A 10,237-nucleotide genomic window follows, 5' to 3' on the forward strand; every position below is an offset into this window, starting at 1 on the left:
ACAGAGCTGTTGCAAAGATAGTATTGCTTGTGTACACTCTTATCCAGCTTTCCTCAACACCAACATCCCACATCACTAATACAGTTACCAGAACAAATTAACACTACTAGTAAAACTACCCTTATTCAGATTTCCCGAGTTTTTCCACCAGTGTCTTTCTCCTTAGTCTCCTCTAACTTGTGACAATTCCTCATTCATTCTTTGTGTTTTATAAAGAATATTTGGCTAATACCTTGTGGAATGTCCCTTACTTAAGGTTGAATATGTCCCACTACCAGTAATAATAACTTGATCTGCTTGATTTCTTCACCATAAGTGATTATCTAATCACCTTAACACAGGCTCCCCTGGAAAGAGGCTATTTGGAATGAAAATCGAGGTTGATCATCAGGTTTGAATTCAGTAAGCTCCAGAGCCAGGAAGAAATGACATTTGTGAAATGGAGATGTTGCTACTCAACTACAAGATAGGCTAAATTAGGGACATTAAAGTGTGGAAGACAATAGCTAAGAAAATCATCAGTAGGTAACTTGAAGTCTCTCATTTCCCATTAGGCTGGTGTACTAGTGATTTCCTTGGAGTTCTAGATAAGCAAGCAGTGGGCGGACATGTTGAAAAGAAAAAGGTGACAATCTTACCCAGGACTGAAAGGAAACATTGTTAAAGGCAAATAACTGCCTCTTGATAATGGGCTTCTCTATTCTAAATAGATCATAAAGCTCCTTGGTCTCTGGGAATCCTAAACTTACCAGTTCTGAGAACATAGAAGATGCAATTAGATGGGCTGGAAATGTGGCTTAGTGGTAGAGTGCTTGCCTAGCATGCATGAAGCCCTGGGTTCAATTCCTCAGCACCACATACACAGAAAAGGTGAGAAGGGGTGCTGTGGTTCAAGTGGTAGACTGCTAGCTTTGAGCAAAAAAAGCTCAAGGGCAGTGTCCAGGCTCTGAGTTCAAGCCCCAGGAGTGGCCAAGAAAAAATGCAAGTAGAGGAGGGTTGTTAAAGCAAGTAATTAACATGCTTGATGGTTAAAGGGAAGAAGACAACACAGGCAAGCACTTGTCACTCCTAGGCTGAACTGTGCCTCACAAACAGACCTGACACAATAGGACTTGGCCACTTCTCAGACTACATTTCCAGCCTATTGAGTGCTTTTGTTTCCTGCTTTTCTGCTTTGCTAGCATGCCCAACCTTCAACTCCTTTGTGTGACAATGTTAAGAACTAGGTCGCCATCTGGCCAGGAACATAAGGCACAGCTCTGCATCCTGGGTTGAGGGCAGATTCTCTGGGAACCTCCCAGGGTTTGATCTGGTCCCAGTTGCAGCTGTATATCACGTAGGCAAGTGTTGAGCACAGTCAGCTGAACCCAAATTAACTAAATGGCAGTGTTTAAACAAGGTATTTCCAACTGGGAGGTAAAGGTTTTTGGTCTGCAAGAGTAGAAGATTAAAAAGCAGAAGAGCTGGGAAGGTGGCTCAGTGGTAGAGCGCTTGCCTTGCATGCTCGAGGCCCTGGGTTCGATTCCTCAGCACCACATAAGAAAAAAGAAAAAAGCTGGAAGTGGCACTGTGGCTCAAGTGGTAGAGCACTAGCCCTGAGCTGAAGAGCTGAGGGACAGTGCCCAGGCCCAGAGTTCAGGCCCCACGACCGGACCCAAAAGAAAAAAAGAAAAAAAAAAGCAGAAAAGGACAATATAGGACTCTACCTCCATCCTTTTTTTTTTGGTACCAGTCCTGGAGCTTGAACAGTGGATTTTTTTGTTGCTTTGCTTCATTTCAATCTTGGTAGTTACTTGTAGATAACAGTCTCACAGACTTTCCTGCTCAGGCTGGCTTCAAATTAAGAGCTCAGCCTCCTGAGTAGTAGTACAGGCATGAGCCACCAGTGCCAGATCAATTATTTTAAAGGTGACAAAATGAGCACAAAGCTGCAACCTGGCTTTTCCAAATGTGCAGCGTTGATCCTGCATTCCTAAATCATAGATGCCCATGGAAGTCACTTATGGCCTCTAAAGAGCAAGACAATCAAGGCACAATTAAACATAACAAATTTATTTACACTATTCACACCAGAAAGGGAGCCTGCAACTACCTTGTCCTGGGCTAGACACTAGAACCAAGGACAACCTCAACCACCAAACCTCTAAGTCTCCAATAGGCAGCCCCGACCTTAGTTGATCTGCAAACCACCAATTAGTCTGCAAACCTCCAAACCTCAAAAGCTCCAAAGGGAAAGGCTATTCCTTTTCTTCCCTTCCTCCTCTGCAGGCCTCTCCACTCTCCACAGGCCTGCCCTGCCCTGCTCCGGGAGGCGCCTCTCCACAGGCCTCTCTAAAGGAAGGTCCTAAATGACCTCCAGAGGAGGCCCCAAATGGCCCCTCAAGGAGGCTCCAAATGACTTCCACAGGCCTGCCCTACTCTGCTCTGGCAGGCTTTCCCCTCCTGCTGTCCCTCTCTCCTCTCCATCTCTCCAATGGGACTACTCTCCACTCTACTTCCCCTGCTCTCTACCCTCCTCCCACTTCCTCTGAACACAGCCTATATATAGGATGCAGCCCTCCCTCACTCCAATAGGACTGTTTCCAATCACTTCTTGACAGCTCCTTGTGGGGCTCAATGCCCCACCGCCCTACAGTAGCAAATCCTGCCCCTTTTGGTGGCATACCCCTTCCCTTCAGCTGCTTACCCTGCCCCTTCAGGAGCATTTTCCATGAGGTGGTGACATCAGCCTCTTTGCCCCGCCCCCTCTGGTGGCCCAGTCCTTGGAGTGGTGAGGCTTGCCTCTTGATGCCCAGCCCCTCCAGTGGGCCTGGCCATGAGGCCATGATGATTATCAACCACCCCACCCCCACCCCCACTGGTTTTTATGTCCAATCAAATCATTGATTTTTACATCCTTTTGGACCAAATCCTAAACTTTCCCTTCTCTTCCCCCACTAAACAGTCTTAAAATGCAAATTTAACAGATAAACCAGGAGGAAACCATAGAAACACTCTAGTTAACACTAACACTTGGTAAGTCTTATCCTTAAGGGATCCTTTTTGAGTTCTCTGAGCAGTCCATCTTGCAGCCTTCTCTGGATAATGTTCCACTGCCTGTTTCACTTGAGAGTGATGGATCCAATGCTGTTTTCCTGCAACTTTAATACCTGATGGTGTAATTAGCACTAAACGAGTAAGGTACTTGCCACTTGGGTTCCAATTCAGGCCCATGATGCCTTTTTACCCACACCAGCTGTCCAGGCAGGAAAGAATGGGTGCAGTTTTTCTCACGAGGCTTCAAGATACCAAAAGATAGGCACGTAAAAGAACATGTTGTAAACCCTACAGTGACTGTACAAGATTGTGGTTGACTTTTCTTTTTTTTTTTTTTTTTTGAAATAGTTGAGACTTTATTCTAATAGCTATAATTACAGTGCTTGTTGAAATGAAAACTGAAAACAAGTATACAAAACAGTTGATTACTAATTGTGTATTGAAAGCGGTAAGAGGTTCCACGACACCAAATAAACCAGTTCTGAGGTTTTCTCAAGATAAATTTAACAGCTCCAGCTTCTTCAGTGTTTATCAAAATACAAAAGAAAAAAAAGTAGAGGTCGTCTTTTTCGATGGCAAATCGGACCCTTGCAGGCTGAGGGAGGAAGCTACTTCACACATGGAGATGGGGTGCTCTGGGACTGGGTCTGGAGTGGGCCAACTCTCCCAGCTTGCAGACTCCTGCTGGCTAGACCCAGGCCTCCAGCCGGTACTCGAAGCAGGCGCCAGAACTGGGAACGCGGGCGGCTGCTAGGCCACAGGCCCATCAAGGATGAGGCCCTGCCCTGGCCCCTGCCAGCCCCTTGGTGACTGTGTGAGCACGAGTACAAGCACAAGGCTATGGAATGCAGGTGATCCACAGACAGGCGAGTCACGGGGGCTCTACTGTGACCATGCAGCGATGGTGGTTCGTTTGTCACCGTCTCTCCTGTTCCACAGGGGAACAGCTAGCTGATCTGATGGACCAAGCATTCAGGCGGTTACTGCAAAAACCTACACTAGGCATAGTCTCCCTTCTATGTGTTCAAGTGTTCTGCTTGTATTTTTAACAATTTTTAAAAATGCACTGAGTTCAGGTTAAAAACCAACCACCAAATGGATTCCGATACTGATCTACACCCACTGGCTCCTGGAAACCAGGTGCCCACATGTCCAAATCTCTTCTCAGTACTGACCGTAAGTTGATTCTCTTTACAATAAAAAAGCTGAGTAATATTGCATAGGAGTACCAGAAACTGCCTCAGTGGAAACAGAAACTATTTACATTAAATAAAAACCTGGCTGCAGGCTGCGTCTGCACACGCACAGCACGGTGCGGTGCGCACTGTGACCAACCCATGGAGACAGCTTCTGGCACTCAGGACCACAGGGTCGCACGTTTGCCACATGAGAGGAAAGCAGAGGGCGGAGAGGAGGAAGTGAGGGGGAAGGGGAGTTCTGGTTCACTTCTGGTTCCGGAGCTGATTGGACAGCCAGTCCAGTCCTTCATAGAGCCCGTCCCCGCTGGTGGCACAGGTGGCCTGAATGTACCAGTTCCTGTGGCGTAGAGAGTGCAGCCCCAGCTTGTCTGTGATTTCAGCAGCATTCATGGCATTGGGGAGGTCCTGCTTGTTGGCAAACACCAGGAGGACAGCATCCCGGAGCTCATCCTCCGCCAGCATCCGCATGAGCTCTTCACGGGCCTCATTGACACGCTCTCTGTCATTGCTGTCCACCACGAAGATCAAGCCTTGGGTGTTCTGGAAGTAGTGACACCTCAGCGGCCGGATCTTGTCCTGGCCACCCACATCCCACACAGTGAAGCTGATGTTCTTGTACTCCACAGTCTCCACGTTGAAACCTATGGTGGGGATGGTGGTCACGATCTCCCCCAGCTTCAGTTTGTACAGAATTGTCGTCTTTCTGGCAGCATCCAGGCCCACCATGAGGATGCGCATCTCTTTTTTGCCAAAAAGGCCCTTGAAGAGGTTTGCAAAGATATTCCCCATGCTTGTGGACAGGTGGAGGCGACACTGGCCAGAGACCTCAGCAGCAGCCGCTCCCAGCCAGGCGTTGGTTTCGCTCCCTGTGGTTGACTTTTCTGTTAATATAGCTTCCCCAGGTTTAGGAACCAAAGGGGATGGTCTACCATAAATTATTTCATAACTTATTTCAAAGGGAGTAAATCCTCTAACCGTAAGGGGTGCATCCTGCTCAAAGGAGAGCAAAGGGAGTTGGCTTACCCAGTCATGGCCAGTCTCTGTAATTAATTTAGTTAACGTTTCCTTTAAGGTCCTATTCTTTCCACCTGCCCTGAACTCTGAGGTCTATTAATACAATGTAACTTCTAATTTATTCCTAGGGCCTTAGCTAATAATTGAGTAACTTGGGCTTTGAAGGCCGGACCATTGTCTGACCCCATTGTTAAGGGTAAGCCAAATCGAGGAATTATTTCATGAAGTAATTTTTTAACTGTTACCTAAGCGGTTTCGGTTTTTGTCAGGAATGCCTCAGCCCAGCCTTAAAAAGTGTCTACTAGTACTAACTGATACCAATACCAATACTTTCCAGACTTTACCTCTACCCAAACTCACCAGGTGAGGTTCCTCCCAAAGTGCTTTCTTCACATGTTCCAGCTTTCCAGCATTTATTTACCTGTTGGCAACTTTCTATATACATTACATAGACTTGTCGCTGATTTTCAATATAGTTTTAGGCTGTGACCTGGGGCAATTTACCAGGGTGAGAAATAACCAGATATAAAGAGACAGAAGGCTTGAGCCTGTAACCATTTTTGACAAGTACAGTCTCCACATTTATACACTTGTTACCACTGTTTTTGCATCTTCCTTTAATCTTAACAACTAGTAGCTTTAGAGGCCCCACTAGTTTTAGGGTGGCCTCCCGAGCTACCTGATCAGCCCGGTTGTTTCCCTGAACCTCAGGGGTCTCTAATTTCTTTAACTCCTGTTTAGTGCTCTGAACCTAGTCTGGAGCTTGGAGACTTTTGTTGTATCCACCCCCTTCTCTCTCAAGCTTGCTTTCATGAGCCCAATCTCCTCAAAGTCCTTAACCTGCAAGTGTTCTTCCAGGGTCACAGAAGAGTTCCTTTGACTGTCCAACTGCTGCTCCTTCTCACAGCACCTTTGCTTGCTCTTCAGCTCCTCTAAATTCTCAATGGTGCTATTGAGAGGGGTTTTTTTCACACCTCCACCTGTTCCATGTGGACCTGTTGCTTCTGTATTACATTATGGTGAGGATCTTGGCAGTCTGTTTGGCCTTTTCCTCTAGTAGCTTCTCTTTCTTGTTTTTCACTTCAGTATATTTTGTGACAGATCTTTCAACTGTTTTGTTTTTCTGCCTAATGCTCTTTCCATTTCCCAGGTATTCCCCATCAGAGTGTGTGTGTCCTTTAACTCTATCTGAAGAGTAACAATCTCTTTTTTTTTTTTTTTTTTTTTTTGTCGGTCGTGGGCCTTGAACTCTGGGCCTGAGCGCTGTCCCTCAGCTCTTCAGCGCAAGGCTAGTGCTCTACCACTTGAGCTACAGCGCCACCTCTGGTTTTCTGGTGGTTATTGGAGATAAGAGTTTCAGGGACTTTCCTGCCCAGGCTGGCTTTGACCCACGATCCTCAGATCTCATCCTCCTGAGTAGCTAGGATTATAGGAGTGAGCCGCTGGCGCCCGGCAGCAATCTCTTTCTTGAGCCTGATACTTTCCTGTTCACTTTTCTAGGCCTCTTCTCTGACTTGGCACTTCTGTGTCTGCTCCACTAACTGCTCTTTCAGTTCTTTCTCTGTTGCTTTGCATTTCTGCTCATACTCTTCAAAGCTTATAATCGGCATGTACTTCAGCCTAATACGTTCTTGTATCATGTCCACCTCCTTTTTCTGCGCCTTGAATTCCATGTGCAGCATCAGGATCTCCTCCTGGCCTCGCTTTTAATCAGCAAAGACAGCAGCATTGGCATCCTGTACCTCCTTCAACTGTGGCCCCCAGCTTTGCCTCATGCTCACCATGGCTGATGTACTTGGATTTCATTTGATTCGGAGTGTTTTCCAGGCTCATTCTGAGGATTTGTTCTCTCTCTCTCTTTTTTTTTTTTTTTTGGTCGTGAGGCTTGAACTCTGGGCCTGAGCACTGTCCCTAAGCTCTTCAGCTCAAGGCTAGCACTCTACCACTTGAGCTACAGCGCCACTACCGGTTTTCTGGTGGTTTATTGGCGATAAGAGTTTCACGGACTTTCCTGCCCGGGCTGGCTTTGAACCGTGATCCTCAGATCCCAGCCTCTTCAGTAGCTAGGATTACAGGCGTGAGGCACTGGCATCCGGCTTGTTCTCCTCTTTGACTCATGTGTTCAAATCTTTTCATGTCCAATAATTCTCTCAAGTTTTCTCTAGTGTGGTTTTCAATGTACTTGTAACCTCTTTGTGGATTTTGACTGGGATATATTGGAGATTCAGAGTCTTTTTCAAGCCAGTGTCACATTTTTTTCGTTGAACACAGTTTCCAGGTGGCTAACATGCGTACTTAACCTGTCACTTTCCATCTTTCTCCTCTGTGGACATTCCTTTTTCCAATGTCTGTTTTGCTTGCAATAAGCACACTGGTCTAGTTCTAGAGGTTCCCTACTGCCATTTGCAAATGAATTATACTGTCTTCGTCAAGGGTTTCTTGATCCCTGTCCTGTTGCTGCTACCAAAACTCAAATCTGCTTCTTTGACTTTTTCTTCCAGGCAGGGTATCTCTGTTATCAAACACCTGCTGGGCAACCGCTACCAACTCAGATAACATCTTTCCCTCAAAACCTTCTAACTTTTGAAACTTTCTTCTAAGATCTAGGGCTGACTGGGTAACAAAGGCCATATTTAGGGCTCTTCGATTCTCTGGGGCCTCCGTATAGGTCCTATAGGCCTCCATGAGACATTCTAGAAAAGCAGCAGGACTCACTGGGGAGCTGTACAGTCTCACTCACCTTAGATAAATTAGTTTGTTTCCTAGCTGCTGCCCGTATCCCTGCTAACAGAGTCTGGTGATCCATTGGTAAGCACCTCCTTACCTCCATCTCTGCTGGAGTCCCAGCTTGGGCGGGTCTGGGGAAAGACTCGCTCCAAACGGACTGGGTCATCAGTGGGGGAACCATCTGGTCCAAGGACCACCTTCAAGGCACTGTGCCGAATTCACTCCCTTTCTTCCCAGGTGAAAAGCACCTGTAAAAGTTGCTGACAATCATCCCAAGTGGGCTGGTATGTACAAAATACTGACTCTAATAAGGAGATGAGTCCTGGGGTTTTTCAGAAAAGGACAGATTTTGCTGTTTCTAGTTATACAGGTCACTCGTTGTAAACGGAAACATACATGAGAAAGAGGACTTGCCCACTGTCTCCCCCATGCGCCTGTCGCAAGGGTAATAAGGGGGCTGTACCACCTTGTACCCCCTCAGGCTGGTACAAGGAACCACTTCTGGTATGGGGGGACTTAACATCGGAGGTGCTGAGGGCTCAGAATAGGAGGGAGTGTACACCAGTGTGTCTTCCTCCAGGGGATCCTGTAACACCAGGGGAGATTTTTTAGTTATGGTTTCACTTACGAGAATTTTAAGCTATTGTTCTGCCATCCTGGAAAAAAAAAGGAGTATGCTGAGCTGTATACAGGACACAGACAGAACTAGTAAAAACACGTACAGATTAGTAGCCACAGACACTTAACCCACATGTTCCACATCTCCCAGATGACCTCCCAAGGAGATCCCACATGACCTCTCAAAAGAAGTCCCAGATGTCCTCTCGAGGAGGTCCCAGGTAGCTTCTCAACAAAGCCCCAAATGACCTCCAGAAGAGTCCCAGATGGCCTTTCGAGGAGGTCCCCGATGACCTCTCAAGGAGGTCTCCAAAACAGGCTGGCAAGCTTGCCCAGAGTCACCTCTAGAAGGTTCCCAAATGACTTGTCCATTCTGGTCCTCAGGAAACAGTTGAGGGAGGTTTTTACCCCTGAGGGCTGAGACACTCACCTATGAGGGGGTTTCCCTTGGGCCAAGGCCTAATATCCTCCGGATGGATTATCTTGCTGGGGCCTTCAAAACTTAAGACCTCAAAGGAATGAGACACATCAAGGCACAGTTAAAGATAACAAATTTATTTACACTATTTACACCAGAAAGGGGGCCTGCGACTACCTTGTCCTGGGCTAAATACCCAGAACCAAGAGCAGCCTCAACCACCAAACCTCCAAGCCTCTAGTAGGCAGCCCCGACCTTTATTAGTTGGTCTGCAAACCTCCAAAGCTCCAAATGGGAAGGTTTTTCCCTTTCTTCCCTTCTTCCTTCTCTGCAGGCCTCTCCACTCTCCACAGGCCTGCCCTGCTCTGCTCCAGGAGGTGCCTCTCCACAGGCCTCTATAGAGGGAGGTCCCAAACAGCCTCCAGGGGAGGCCCGGAATGACCTCCAGATGAGGTGACAATGGCCCCTGGAGGAGGCCCCAAATGGCTTCCTCGAGAAGCCACAAATGGCCTCTCAGAGGCTTGCCCTGCCCTTCCACAGGCCTGCCCTGCTCTGCTCGGGGAGGCAGCTCTCCACGGGACTCCCCTCTGCTCAGGACTCCAGTTTTTCCCCTACTCGCCTGAGACCTCAGATAGGCTGTGCCCCTCCTTCACTAATGGTTTCAAACAGCCATTCATACTCCCCCCACAAGCTGCCCCCTGTCCAATCCCAATAGGCAGCTCACCCACCCTCCAGTAGCATATCCCGCCCCCTTTTGGCAGCATGCCCCGCCCCTTCCAAGGGCACGCTCCTCTGGCGGCTGGCCCCCGTAGGGCCATGAGGTCAACCTTTGAATGCCAGTGGCCCAGTCAGTGCAGCAGTGCGGCTCACCGCTTGATGCCCCACCCCCTCCAGCACCGCTGATTATCGGGGACCCACAGGTTATTACAGAATGGCAGTTGGAAAACCATTAGGGGGAAACCAGGAGTCATGAGGAGAGTAGGGGGAGGGGGAAGTGCAACGAAGTGAGGGAAAAGGGAGAGCGAGTGGGGAGATGGGGGGGGCAGCCATCGAAGTAGAGCAGGGCAGGCCAAGCCTCAAGAGGCCATTTGGGACCTCCTCCGGAGGTCATTTGGGACTTCCTTGAGAAACCATTTGGGGCCTCCTTGGGAGGTTACTTGGGACCTTCCTCTAGAGAGGCCTGTGGAGAGGCGCCTCCTAGAGCAGAGCAGGGCAGGCCTGTGGA

General features: G+C 48.1%; 1 pseudogene across 1 annotated transcript; it reads right to left on the bottom strand.

Moving 5' to 3' along the window:
• Positions 1-3,360: 3,360 nt before the first annotated feature.
• On the bottom strand, positions 3,361-5,096 carry LOC138816903 (ADP-ribosylation factor 1 pseudogene; annotated as a pseudogene). Its single transcript, XR_011368733.1, has one exon. The product of XR_011368733.1 is annotated as an ADP-ribosylation factor 1 pseudogene (transcript).
• Positions 5,097-10,237: the final 5,141 nt, after the last annotated feature.

Source organism: Dipodomys merriami, unplaced genomic scaffold (assembly GCF_024711535.1).
Source record: "Dipodomys merriami isolate MVZ:Mamm:240054 unplaced genomic scaffold, mDipMer1.0.p SCAF_7, whole genome shotgun sequence".
Classification (NCBI taxonomy): Eukaryota; Metazoa; Chordata; class Mammalia; order Rodentia; family Heteromyidae; genus Dipodomys; species Dipodomys merriami.